Below are 12,613 nucleotides of genomic sequence, written 5' to 3'. Positions count from 1 at the left end.
CAGTCAGTACATGACAGGGCCACAGGTCAGGAGAGGCCATTGGGGTCCTGAGTGGGGCTCTTTTTTTTTTTCCCCCTTTTCCAAGTTTTATTATGGTTTTACTTATTTTTAATTTAATTTAATTAATTAATTTTTTTTTTATTGGAGTTCAATTTGCCAACATGTAGCATAACACCCAGTGCTCGCCGACTGGGGCTCTTAATCACAGTGGTCTCTGCCTCTGAGCTAAGACCCCTGGTGCAGCTGGGTGAAGGGATGGTGGCATAGGGGATGGACACAGTCACGGGGCCCTGTGTGGGTTAGAGGCTGTGTGGTGCCGGGCAGGTACCCTTGCCCCTGTGGCTTGTCACTTGTATAGGCATCTTCTGTGGTGTGGATTTGGAGGATGATTTTTTTTTTAAGATTTTATTTATTTGAGAGAGAGAGAGAGGAAGAGGGAGCATGAGCAAATGGGAAGGGGCAGAGGGAGAAGCAGACTCCCCGTTGAGCAGGGAGCCAGATGTGGGACTCGATTCCAGGACCCAGAGATCATGAGCTGAGTCAAAGGCAGATGCTCAACCACTGAGCCACCCAGGAGCCCCTGGAGATTGATTTTATCAGTCTTTCATAGGCTTCTGTTCATATGTAGCCAGGACCATCTTAGGAGTGAAGAAAATTAAGAAGAGCTCTGATATGAATTCTAAATCTCCCTGGAAGGCATTCTGAGTCTTGGATGCACATTTTCTCATTGAGCCCCACAGCAACCCTATGAGGTTCCTACTGAACGGTGGTCTCCATGTGGCAAAGGGGCAGCCCTGGCCCCGGGGGAGGGCCAGCCACCATCCTGGCTCACACAGCAGGGGAGGGGCCCACTAAGGGAAGGGCTGACTCCCCGTGGGGGTGCTCTCCCCGGCCCCTGGGATGGGGTGGCAGCTTTGCTAGTCTAGTGCTTTTTCCCTCGTGCTTATCTGCCCCCACACTCTCCCGTGCCTCAGTGTCCTGAGCTTTTCAGAACAAAAAGATGAGATTTTCCACAGCCCTGTTACTGTTTTTGCTTGTGCTTGTGCATCTGAACACCTGCTGGGCTGATGAGCTTTTGAAATGTCACTTGGCTGTTGGGAGGGAGCTGTGAGTGATTGGTGGGAACACACCATCCCAGCTGCCTCCGAGGAGTGGGTGGTGGCGGGTAGCAGTGCGGTGGGTCCTCTTCCAGCCCGGCCCTTGGTGGGGGGAAGAGGTTGTGTTTCTGCTCATGCAGCCCACGCAGGTACCCACTGTACCTTGCCACATGGAGGCTGTTTCTACGCTGTGTTTCTCTCACAGCATTGGCTCTGCGTTTTGGGGTCCGCTTTTGAGAACGCAACTATGTTTTTGACCTTTTTCTGTGTGAGTTACGCTTTTCAGAAAAAGACACATGTACATTTATATGCAATTCTGGATAGAAATTCTGGATTTTTGTTGGCACCCTCCTAACACCCAGAGCCTCTTTAGCCATATCCTACCCTCCATATTCACACCACCTAATTAGCCCCCAAGGTTTCACCTCCTAATGCTATCATATTGGAGGTCAGGTTTCAACTAATTAATTTGGGGGGCCACAGTCTATGGCACCCTCCAGCACCTAGAACTAAGGATAAGGGGGAGAGGGTTCTTGAGCGAAGCTGTGACCTGTGGTAGAGAGACGTCCAGGTGACCCTGCAGGGAGGAAGCAGGGGGATTTCTGCTCCTTCCTTCTTACCCTCCTCCTCTCCTGGCTTCTACTATCACCTCCCAATTGGCCAGAGGGCAAGGGAGCCAGGTTGATAGAGGCCACAGAGGTCAGCCTCCCAGGGCACAGCTCCCACTGGAAAAAGATGGGACTTAACCAGAGAATATTTAGCAGGTGACCCTTCAGATTCTTAAGTACCTTTTATCCAGTAGATGGAACTTCTGAGATTGCAAAAGGAGCAGCTTTGTCATCCTTAAATGCTCTCCTTGGGGGAATCCGGCATCATGGGAAATTGCTTAGCTTGTACTATGGAGGTTTTATAATCCTGTTCATGATTGGAAGCTTCCTGCTTTCATTCAGATGCTTTTAAATCCAGGCTTTTAGGGTTTTTGTTTTTCTTTTCCTATTTTATTTGTATGCCTGTTATTCCAAGATGACTTTGAAAGGCTTCATTATGCCATGATGGTGAATCAATTGTCCTCAGTATCAAGGAATTATATATAAATTACTCACATGGCGTTGTGTTCAAAGGTACTTGTCTCTTATATGATAGCGGGGTGTGTAGGAATGGGCATTTCTAGGTTTTGCAAAACAGAGAACTTGCATGGGGGGAAGCAGCTGAGAAATGAGTAAGCGTCCTGCAGTATAAGGTATGGTGAGGCAGCAGGAGGTGTAACTGACACCACCCAGCTCGGATCTGGGGGTCTGGGATCTGCTTCTGGGTCCCGCTTCCACATTGTGTCCTCTAATACCATCTCTGGGTGTCAGCATCTCTATCCTAAGGCGGGGTCACCGTCACTGACAATGACTCCTTAAGCAAACTTTGTTCAGGGTCCTCTGAGCCCCCTTTTTGATTAGACACAGACCTTGCATGGTCCGTGCCCTGCCTTTGGCGAGCCCAGGCCCATTTTAGCAAGAATCCTGCTAAATGAGTTTAGAGGCAATGCCCCACACTTGGCATGTCATTACCTCGGTAGGTGACATTGGGTCACCCTGGGCTGCCTTCAGCCAGGAATCCTATTTTCTGTTGGATTAGTAAGAACTCCTCCCCCCACCCCCTTGATGTGTCCTGTGACTGGTGACCCCCTTGCTCTGTTTGTTTGTTAGAAATCCCCAGGTGTCTTTGCTGCTTTCGAGGTCGAGCTCCATCTGTCCTCTATTGCAATAGCCTGGAATAAAGTCTTCCAGATCATATATTTTTTTTTATACATTATGCCCCCTAAAACCTTGGAACTGTTTGCATTCCTCTAGGACTCGGAGGCCAGCCCAGTCAATGTTGAGAGGCAGGTGGGCACTGCTGCGAGGAGCCCACTCAGCTGCTGGTGGGCTGGTGCTTCTTGCTACTGAGCCCTGCCTCGATCTCAAGCTCAAGACTCACCTTCATTTTTGCTCCTTGATCTCAGTTTTGCTTTTCCTTGGAACCCGTTTCCTCTCTCGTGAAGGGAATAAAGGAGCTTCTTAAATTTTAACCATCTTAATGAAAATAATTTTAAAGTGGTTTCGATATTGACCCTCTTTCTTTCTTTTTTTTTTTTTAAAGATTTTATTTATTTATTCATGAGAGGCAGAGACACAGGCAGAGGAAGAAGCAGGCTCCCTGAGGGGGGCCCGATGTGGGACTCGATCCCAGGACCCGGGGATCAAACCCTGAGCCAAAGGCAGATGCTCAACCACTGAGCCACCCTGGTGTCCCTGACCTTGCTTTCTTTAACAGGATTCTGAGCCTGGTTGGTACCATGTTGAGGACTCGGGGACCATGTTGTTACTGTAGAAGCTGTGTTGGGGTGATGCCCCCAGGGGCTGAGTCTGTGTGGACCGTCTTTGTTACAAACTCCTGGATGGCTCTGCTCCCCTGCTCCTAATTCTGAGCGCTCTGCTTTTTTCCTCTGCTGTTCCTTCTTAACGATGCCTTGTTGGATACACTTTTATAAATGAAATTCTTCCTTTTCTTTCATGGAGAAAAGTGCATGGGCTTTGTGAAAGCTTTGTCACTCAGAAGTATTTTTCTTTTTTAATTTCCAGATGGCTGTGTTCCAGATATTCACATTATCAGAAGCCTGACCTCCACATGGTGAGCAGTTTATATTCTCCTATACGCTTTGAAGGACTTTCCAGGTACATCAAGGGTATATAAATATATTTGCTGTTTCATTTATTTATTTGCCATATAGCCCTAAATCTGTGCCGGGTGCTTCGTTGATTTTCGCTGCCTATTCTTTCTGGCCTCACCTCATTTATGGGTACCTTTGAAAAGCAGTGAGTTCTATAGGATCAGAACAACCAAAGTCCTTTGCTTGAAGAAGAATTTTAAGATGTGGATTTAAGAAGAAAATCAGATTTATTTATAAATATTTTACTACGACTCTGTAAAGATAGCGTTCTTTTATACACATCAACACGCTGTTATCACATAAAAATAATAATTCATTTCTTAATATCACTGAATGCTCACATTCAGATTTCCCTGATTGTCTGATAAAATATTTTTTCACAGTTAAAAATCCCTCTGAGTCATCAAAAAACTGAAACAGAGTCCACATACGGCATTTGGTTGATAGTGTCTCTTAAGCCCTTTTTAATATGTGGGTTTCCTGTCCCTGTTTTGTTCTCTCTTGCAATGTGTTTGGTCAAGAAGCTGGCTCTTTTGTCCCGTGGAGTTGCTCGTAATGCAGACTTTGTGGCCAGTATGCCTGTGTTGTCATTAAACATGTTTTATGGTTTCTAAAATGTCCTATAAACTAAAGGCTTTATTAGATTCGGGTTCCTAGTTTTGGGCAACAGCGTTTCATGCATGATAATGCAACTTCATCAGGTGACATATTTTGTATCTTCTTGAAGTGTGACTATTGGCAGGTGCCTTGAATCTGATCCTCCTTTTTAGGGCCCTACCCACTTTGTCTCTCGTGGCTTCAGCAGCCACTGATGGTCAGTCCAGAGTGGATGCCTACATCATTTTTCATTTAACCCTATAGAAAAAAGTGTAAAAACTGAAAAAATGTTTACAAAAAAGTGATAATCTCATTCTGTCATTTCTTCTGCACTTTTTTTTTTAACCTGGAATGTTTTAATAAAGAACTTTATTTCAGTCTTTTAAAAGAATTACTTTGAGGTATGGTTTGTATATAACAGTCAAATAATGACTTGGTTCTTTTATTGACTAGAATAATGAATTGATTCCATATTATGCCTTTCAAGGTGATCAGTGAGTTTTTTTAAGAAAGATATTGTTGCAAACTCTTGGATTCTTTATGTATTTGACAATAGAGTCAGGATTTGGTAGAAGCAGTAATTTAAAAAGGCCTCTTTTTAGATGGATAAATCTATTTAATAAACACTTGCAGATAATAGGGACACCTGGGTGGCTCAGTGGTTGAGCGTCTGCCTTCAGCTTAGGTCGTGATCCCGGGGTCCTGGGATCGAGTCTTGACTTGGGTCAGGTTCCCCGCAGGGAGCCTGCTTCTCCCTCTGCCTATGTCTCTGCCTCTCTTCTGTGTGTCTCTCATGAATAAATAATACAATCTTAAAAAAACAAAACAAAAAAAACCACTTGTAGATAATAAAAGAAAGGAGGGAAGGGAAGATGTAGAGTGAGAAGGGAAGAAACAATCTATTAAGCATGAGGGAATGAGGATGAAGTTAGGGTAAAAGATAAAGATGCTGAAAATGAGGAATGGAAAGAAGAAAAAAGGGAATCATCTAAGATTCTCCAGGGCAGATAGATAGAAGGGGATTAATTTATTCAACAATTTATTATTTTTTCTTTACCACCCACCTGTGTGCCTGTTTCAGTTCTAGATCCTGAATTCCTGCCCTCATAGAGCTTACCTTCTAGTGTGTGTGAAGTCTGATCTAACGTGCAGCATGTCCGATGGTGATTCATGTTTTGGGGAGAAACGAAGGAAGGGTAGTAGTAGTGCATCTTGGGGGTGGGGTTGGGGGGTGGGACTGTGATTTCCATTGGGTGATCAAGGAGGATTTCTCTGAGGATACATTTCACAAAGACAGGAAGGAAGTAAGAGAGGAAGCCGGATGCCTTTCTGGGAGAGAGCATTCCAGGTCGAGACAGGAGAAGCGCAGAGGTCCTGAGTTTCAAGTGTGCCCAGACATGTCTGATGTGTTCAAGGAATGAAAGGAGCCTGTTGCCGCTGTTACAGCGTGAATGAGCAGGAGAGGACTAAGGGGGTCATTGGGGGTCATCGCCTAACTGCGATAGGCAATGGGGGTGTGTGTGTGTTGGGATCCAGCTTACATAGGGCCCTGCAGGCCCTTGTGAGGACTTCATATTTGGACTCTGTATGGACATGCTCTCACTTATTTATTTATTTATTTTTTAAATATGAGAATACTGTTGGGGCGTGGGCAGGAGCAGAGGCAGAATTAGTAAGACCAGTTGGCAGGTGGTTGTGACCAGTGTACTGGTGATGGAGCTAGTGAAAAGCAGCCAAATTCTTGATAAATTTTGAAGGGAGAGCTGATAAGATTTGCTGATGGATGGATGGGGTGTGAGGTGTGAGAGCTACACATATGTTGGGGGGGTGAGAGGTAGCATTGGTGGACCTCGTCTGCTCCAGGGTCTGTGGGCCCTTCCTGGCTATTCAGCAAGTAGGAGGAGTTCAAGGCCAGCCGTGGGAAGGCTTGCCTATGGAGTTCTTGATTCTTTTTTTTCTTTTTCTTGAAAGATTTTTATTTTATTATTTATTCATGAGAGACACAGAGAGAGACAGAGACACAGGCAGAGGGAGAAGCAGGCTCCCTGCGGGGAGCCCGATGCGGAAGTTGGTCCCAGGATCCCAGGATCACAACCTAAGCCAAAGGCAGACACTCAACCGCTGAGCCACCCAGGCGTCCCTGGAGTTCTTCATTTTTGAGTGGCTTATGGGTTGCCAGATGGGTGTCTTCCCTCGTGGACAGGTCACTTCTTTTAACTCAGTGACCACAACCTGTGCTCCTGGCTCTGGCCAACTGCCAGCCACAAAAATGGCCAGCATTGGAGGAGGTGGGTGCCGAACCTCTGATGGACGCCCAGTTCAGAAGGCAAGCCCCATGATAGAGTCAAAGGTGCTTCTGTGAGGGAGAAACCTTGTATCTTAAGAACACAGGGTTTTTTTTTTTTTTTTTTTCTTTATAAATTTATTTTTTATTGGTGTTCAGTTTGAAGAACACAGGTTCTTGAGGACTGACTCCTACTTCGTATATCTAGACTTGGTCTTGGTCTTGGAAAAATACTTCTGGATGTGAGGGGAAGACTATTCTGAGGCTCAGCGTCTTGCTGGGTCGTTTCAGATCACTCCTGTCTCTCTGCTTGTTCCTGCTACTTTCCGACAGGACTATTTGAAGGGTGCTGTTTCACTTCTCAGCACCCTGAGCACTGGACCAGGGGCAGGCAAATTAGAGCCCCTGGGCCTGGTTTTGTTGTTGTTGTTTTTTTAAAGATTTTATTTATTTATTCATGAGAGAGAGAGAGAGAGAGAGACAGGCAGAGGGAGAAGCAGGCTCCATCCAGGGAGCCCGACACGGGACCCGATCCCGGGTCTCCAGGATCACACCCTGGACTGAAGGTGGCTTTAAACCGCTGAGCCACCGGGGCTGCCCTTTTTAGTTTCAGGTGTACAGTATAGTAATTCAGCAGCTCTGTACATCACTCTGTGCTCATCTTGATAAGTACACCCCTTAATCCCCATCACCTGTTTCCGCCCCCACCCCACCTCCCCTCCGGTGGCCATCAAATTGTTCTCTAGAGTTAAGAGACTTTTTTTTGGTTTGTCCCTCTCTCTCTCTTTTTTTCCTTTTGCTTGTTGGTTTAGTTTCTCAAATTCCACACATGAGTGAAATCATATGGTATTTGTCTTTTTCTGAACGGCTTATTTCACTTAGTGTAATACTCTCTAGCTCCATCCCTGTCATTGTAAATGGCAAGATTTCATTCTTTTTTATGGCTTAATAATATTCCATTATAGACACGTAGTCTTCTTTATCCATTCATCAACTGATGGACACTTGGGCTCCTTCCATGTCTTGGCTCTTGTAGATAATGCTGCTATAAACACAGCAGTACGTGTATGCCTTTGAATTAGTGTTTTGTATTTTTTGGGTAAATACCTAGTAGTGTGACTGTGGGGTCCTAGGGTAGTTTCATTTTTAACTTTCCGAGGAACCTCCATCCTGTTTTCCAGAAGGGCTGCACCAGTTTGCAGCCCCACCAGTAGTGCACAAGTTTCTTTTTTTGTCCATCCTCACCAACACTTGCTGTTTCTTATGTTTTGGATTTTTGCCATGCTCCTAGGTATGAGATGGTATTTCACTGCAGTTTTGATTTGCATTTCCCTGATGAGGAGTCCAGAGGTCTGTTTCTCTAAGTAAAATTTTAAAGCCTCCATTCTTCTTCTTTTTTTTTTTTTAAAGATTTATTTATTTATTTATTTTTTAGAGTGAGGGAGAGTGTGCATGCAAGTGGGGGGAGGGGCAGAGATGGAGAGAATCCTCAAGCAAACTCCTCATTGAGTGCAGAGCCCGATGCAGGGCTCCATCTTAAGAACCCAAGATCATGACCTGGGCCGAATCCAGGGGTCAGCTGCTTAACTGACTGAGCCACCCAAGCACCCCTATAAATAAATTTTTATTGGAACACAACCACACCTCTTGTTGCCATTGTCCATGGTTGAGTTAGTGCTACATTGGAGGCAGAGTTGAGTAAATGCTTGGACGATCACCTGAAATATTTACTGTTTCACTCTTTATAGAAAGAAAGTTTGCCTACCTATAAGCTAGAAAATAAGTAGAGGGGGCACCTGAGTGGCTCTGTTGGTTAAGCGTCTGCCTTTGGCTCAGGTCATGATCTCAGGGTCCTGGGATTGAGCCCCGCATCAGCATCATTGAGCTCCCTGCTCAGTGGGGAACCTGCTTCTCCCTCTTCCTCCACCCCAGCCCCTGCTTATACACATTCTCTCTTTCTCTCTCTGTCAAATGAATGGATAAGGTCTTTAAAAAAAAGAAAAGAAGTAGAGGATGAATAAGACTATCTGCATATGGATTGCACAAAAATATTTCTTGTCAGTTATTGAAATGCTGCTCAGCCTTCGTGTGTGTGAATGTGAAATTCTATGTCTCACAAATTGTGGCTTAAAATTATTAAAATTTTACTCTTTTTTGCTCATTCTCCTACAGTTAGATGACATTATCTTTATACTTCAAAGGAAATATAATTCAGCATGGGTAGGTTCACATTTTGTTTGAAAGATTTTGTTTATTTGAGCGAGATAGAGCATGAGCAGGGGGAGGGGCAGAGGGAGAGGGAGAAGCAGGCTGCCTGTGGAGCAGGGAGCCTGATGTGCTTTTTTTTTTTTTTTTTTTAAGATTTTATTTATTTATTCATGAGAGACACACAGAGAGAGAGGGACAGAGACATAGGCAGAGGGAAAATCAGGCTCCATGCAGGGAGTCTGATGTGGGACTTGATCCCAAGGACCCCCAGATCATGCCCTGAGCCAAAGGCAGACGCTCAACCGCTGAGCCACCCAGTCGTCTCTCAATGTGGGGTTTGATCCCAGGACCCTGAGACTGTGACCTGAGCCGAAGGCAGATGTTTAACTGACTGGGCCACACAGGTGCCCTGAGTAGGTTCACATTTAATAATGGTCTCATTTCACTGGGAAGGTGGTTAAATATGAATATTCAATTACTATTAGTACCAAATATTAGCGTTGAATATTTAGTAATCCCAGAGTTTAGCATTTGAGTCCAGATTTGCTGTGTCCTTTTCCTTGGATGATAGAGAGCTTTCTCTTTCCTATGAATGGACGAGTATGTGGTTTGTTTTGCCTTCGTGTGATCAAGAATTCTCTATCCTTTCAGTAAATGCCAAGGGTTTTCAAAATAAGTACACTTGCATTTATTTCCCCTCAAATGGAACTCCGCTAGTTTTTATCTAAGTTGTTCCTTTTGTCTTTCGACTATATCATGTGCTATGTTATTGTGGAAAGGCTGTGGAATTCTTTATGTTAAAAAAAAAAAAGAATGAAGAAGACTTAAAATACAGAGGACTTTTCTTTCTTAATTGCATCTTAATGTAATAAAAGCCAGAGAGTAATTATTAAAAATGATAGAAGAAAAGAATTAAAATAATAAAATTGCTTAGCAAAGATCCTGTTTCATAATGCATTCGGATATAATTGGTATCATAATGTGTAATTAACGATCTTTCTTTGAGGTATGAAGCGTACGTTTGGGCAGGCAGGGGACCTCTTAGGACGACGTGGTGATGTCTGAATTGGTTCTTGCCGTAGCGCTTCTGAATCTGTGCAGCAATTGTAGCATCTTGCTTCCTTCCTGCCTTGTTAGTTGCTTTTTGTGGTAGATAATAAACTAAGGACTATAGGACAGAGGGTCCTCCAAGTCTAGACCAGCCAGCCACCCACGATTGCCCCGGGTTGGTCAGGTGAGAGAGGAGAAGACAGACACCTGCACACAGACTCTGGTTTTCACTCCAACCGCAGGGTAATTCCCTGGAGATAGACCCGGTGGAGGACTCTTTTTTGGTGCTGGTGTCAGGTGGGCCTGGAGCTTATGCTTTAAAGGGGCCGAGAAGCCTCCTTCACCTCATTTTCTAGACCCACCCCCATCCTGGCCCCAAGGATCTTATTGCAGGTATGACCAAGAATAATGAGTCTCAGGAAAAGTGCTCCCAGGAGAAAGAGGGGGGAAGGTAATGGATTTCCAGGCTCAGAGCCTCACTTTGTCTACTGCCCGCCTTGGCTCCTGTTGACTCTTTGAGGATTGGGAGACCAGCACATTCAAGAGTGTAAATAAAAGTCCTGGCAGAGAATATTCCAGGCGGATCGGAGCTTTTGCTTGCTATTCCTTTGGTTCTAGAGTTCCTTGCCCAGGAGGTGCCCTGTGTAGGCTTCTCAGAGGGGTGGTGGGTGCTCTGCATTGCCCCCTGGTGGGGGGAACTAGCTCTGTGTGCCCGTAAAGAGGCTGATGTCAGCCGCTCTAGGGCGTCTTTTGAAAAGGGTCACTCAGTGGAACCTGGGGAGGCAGCACTGGAAAGAGACTGCCTACCACTGGTCAGAGATCTGGTCGGAGATCTCCAGTCCAGATCTGGAATCCTTACCATCCTTCCAGATTTTTCCTCTTTGGAAATAGCTTTTAGAATCTGTGGCATGGTCTTTGGAATGTCTTCCTCAGTGGCAAATCTTTCTCTTTTTGGGTGGTTTTGATTTTCAGTAAAATTCTTTTTTTTTTTTATTAGAGATTTTATTTATTTATTTGAGAAAGAGAGAGAGCGAGCGAGCAAGAGAGCATGTGAGTTTGGGGGAGGGGCAGAGGGAGAGGACGAGAAGCAGACTCCCTGCTGAGCAGGGAGCCTGATGCGGGGCTGGGTTCCAGGACCCCGAAATCACGACCTGAGCCGAAGGCAGATACTCAACCCACTGAGCCACGTAGGTACCCCTGATTTTCAGTAAAATTCTCAACGCCAATTGCCTCTCAGTTGGTTTCTACTTGTATTCTTGTCCACTTGATGTCTGCTCTCTACAGTGTAGTCAGAGGGCTCTAAATGGCAATCACATCTCATTACTCCTCTGCTTGGAACTTCCAGTGGCTTCTGCTACCATAGGTTTGAAAACCAACCTCCCTGCATGGCTGCAAGGCCTGAGGTGATTTGTCCACTGCACCACCGCCCCCCTCCCCACCATTTCCTCTTAACTTTGGGCCCTTCCCCTACCTCCTTTCTGGGATTAGAATACAACCAGCCTCAGGCCTTCCTCCTGTGTGCTGGGGAGACTCATCTTCCAGCTCAACCAGTCCTTTACTTCCTCCAAGGCTCTATAAAATGTTCCCTCCCCAGACAGGCCTCCTAGACCATCCAATACAAAGTAGCCACCCATCAACACACAATGTCCCCCAGCCCCTTCTCAGCTCCCATTACACCTCTCTAGTCTCATCATGGCACTGGGGGGCCATGGGAACTCCCGTTCTTACTCACTGGCCTGTTCATTTCCTGTCACTTCCTTGAGAGCCAAGGAGTCCCAAGGTCACTAGTGGCTCATTGCCTCAACGAGGCTGCCAGAGTGCAGGTGCTGTCATCCCAAGATAAGTCTACTACACACGATGAGTTCTTAGTTGGGTGATGTCTTCCCAGATGACTACATGGAGGGAAGAGTTCTGAACTCTTACGAATTCACGTGAATGCAGAAATGTGTGTTCTGATTTATCTTGTTAACCAAACCAAACCAGAATAGTCTTTTTATCAAACGTCCTGTGTTGGAGTGGTCTGCAGTGCAGAAGCCTGTGATATATCGTGTGTATCCTGGGGTTTAGATGTTAGTGGCCTCCTGCTGAAACCCCGAGCACAGTATGGTTTCGCCTGGTAACTAGGAGGTTCTCGCAGGATTTCTCAACCTCTGAGCTGCTGACCCTTTGAGCTAGAAGCTTCTTTGTGGTACACACTGTCCTGTACACTGTTAGGTAGTTAGCAGTACCCTGGGCCTCTGTGACAGCGCATCACCGCAGCTGCGACACCCAGATTGTCACCAGATGTTGTCAGATTTCCCTGTTAGGAACCACTGGTCTAGAAACACCCACATACCCCAAATTTTACCATTAATTTGGTACCCTCCCTTGTCATTTATCCATTTATGTGGCTCAAATTTGAAACAGTGGCATGTTATTCAGATTTGGGTTATGCTGATGACTGAAGTTTTGTTTATAATCAGCATTTGTGGTCTTAGTTTTGTTGTCATTACCCTCCCCCAACAAAGGAAGGGGGTGTTCTTTGTTAACACATTGTATGACTTTGATACTTAAAATCATAGGCTTGGCTGGAAGGAATCTTGAAGGATCTTTGGGCACTAAATGCTCAGTTAATGTCAGTGTCTTAATTGTGTTGTTCATCTTCATATTTTAAACATTTTATTTATTTATTTGAGA

The 12,613-nt window shown here is 45.3% G+C and overlaps 1 protein-coding gene across 3 annotated transcripts in view; it reads left to right on the top strand.

Moving 5' to 3' along the window:
• The window catches only part of TIAM1 (TIAM Rac1 associated GEF 1), a 378,364-nt gene that overhangs the window by 71,922 nt on the left and 293,829 nt on the right, over window positions 1–12,613 (top strand). For 2 of the 3 annotated variants that reach the window (XM_077878962.1, XM_077878964.1), the window contains exon 2: window positions 3,710–3,758. The gene's annotated coding sequence lies outside the window, so the exon portion shown is untranslated. Of the gene's footprint in view, window positions 1–3,709; window positions 3,803–12,613 lie in introns of all 3 variants that reach the window. The other variant, XM_077878965.1, reaches the window with a different exon arrangement.

The sequence above is a fragment of the Canis aureus genome, chromosome 30, assembly GCF_053574225.1.
Source record: "Canis aureus isolate CA01 chromosome 30, VMU_Caureus_v.1.0, whole genome shotgun sequence".
NCBI lineage: Eukaryota > Metazoa > Chordata > Mammalia > Carnivora > Canidae > Canis > Canis aureus.
The sequence above is the reverse complement of the archived record's forward strand: the minus strand, read 5'-3'. Positions and strand labels throughout refer to the sequence as shown.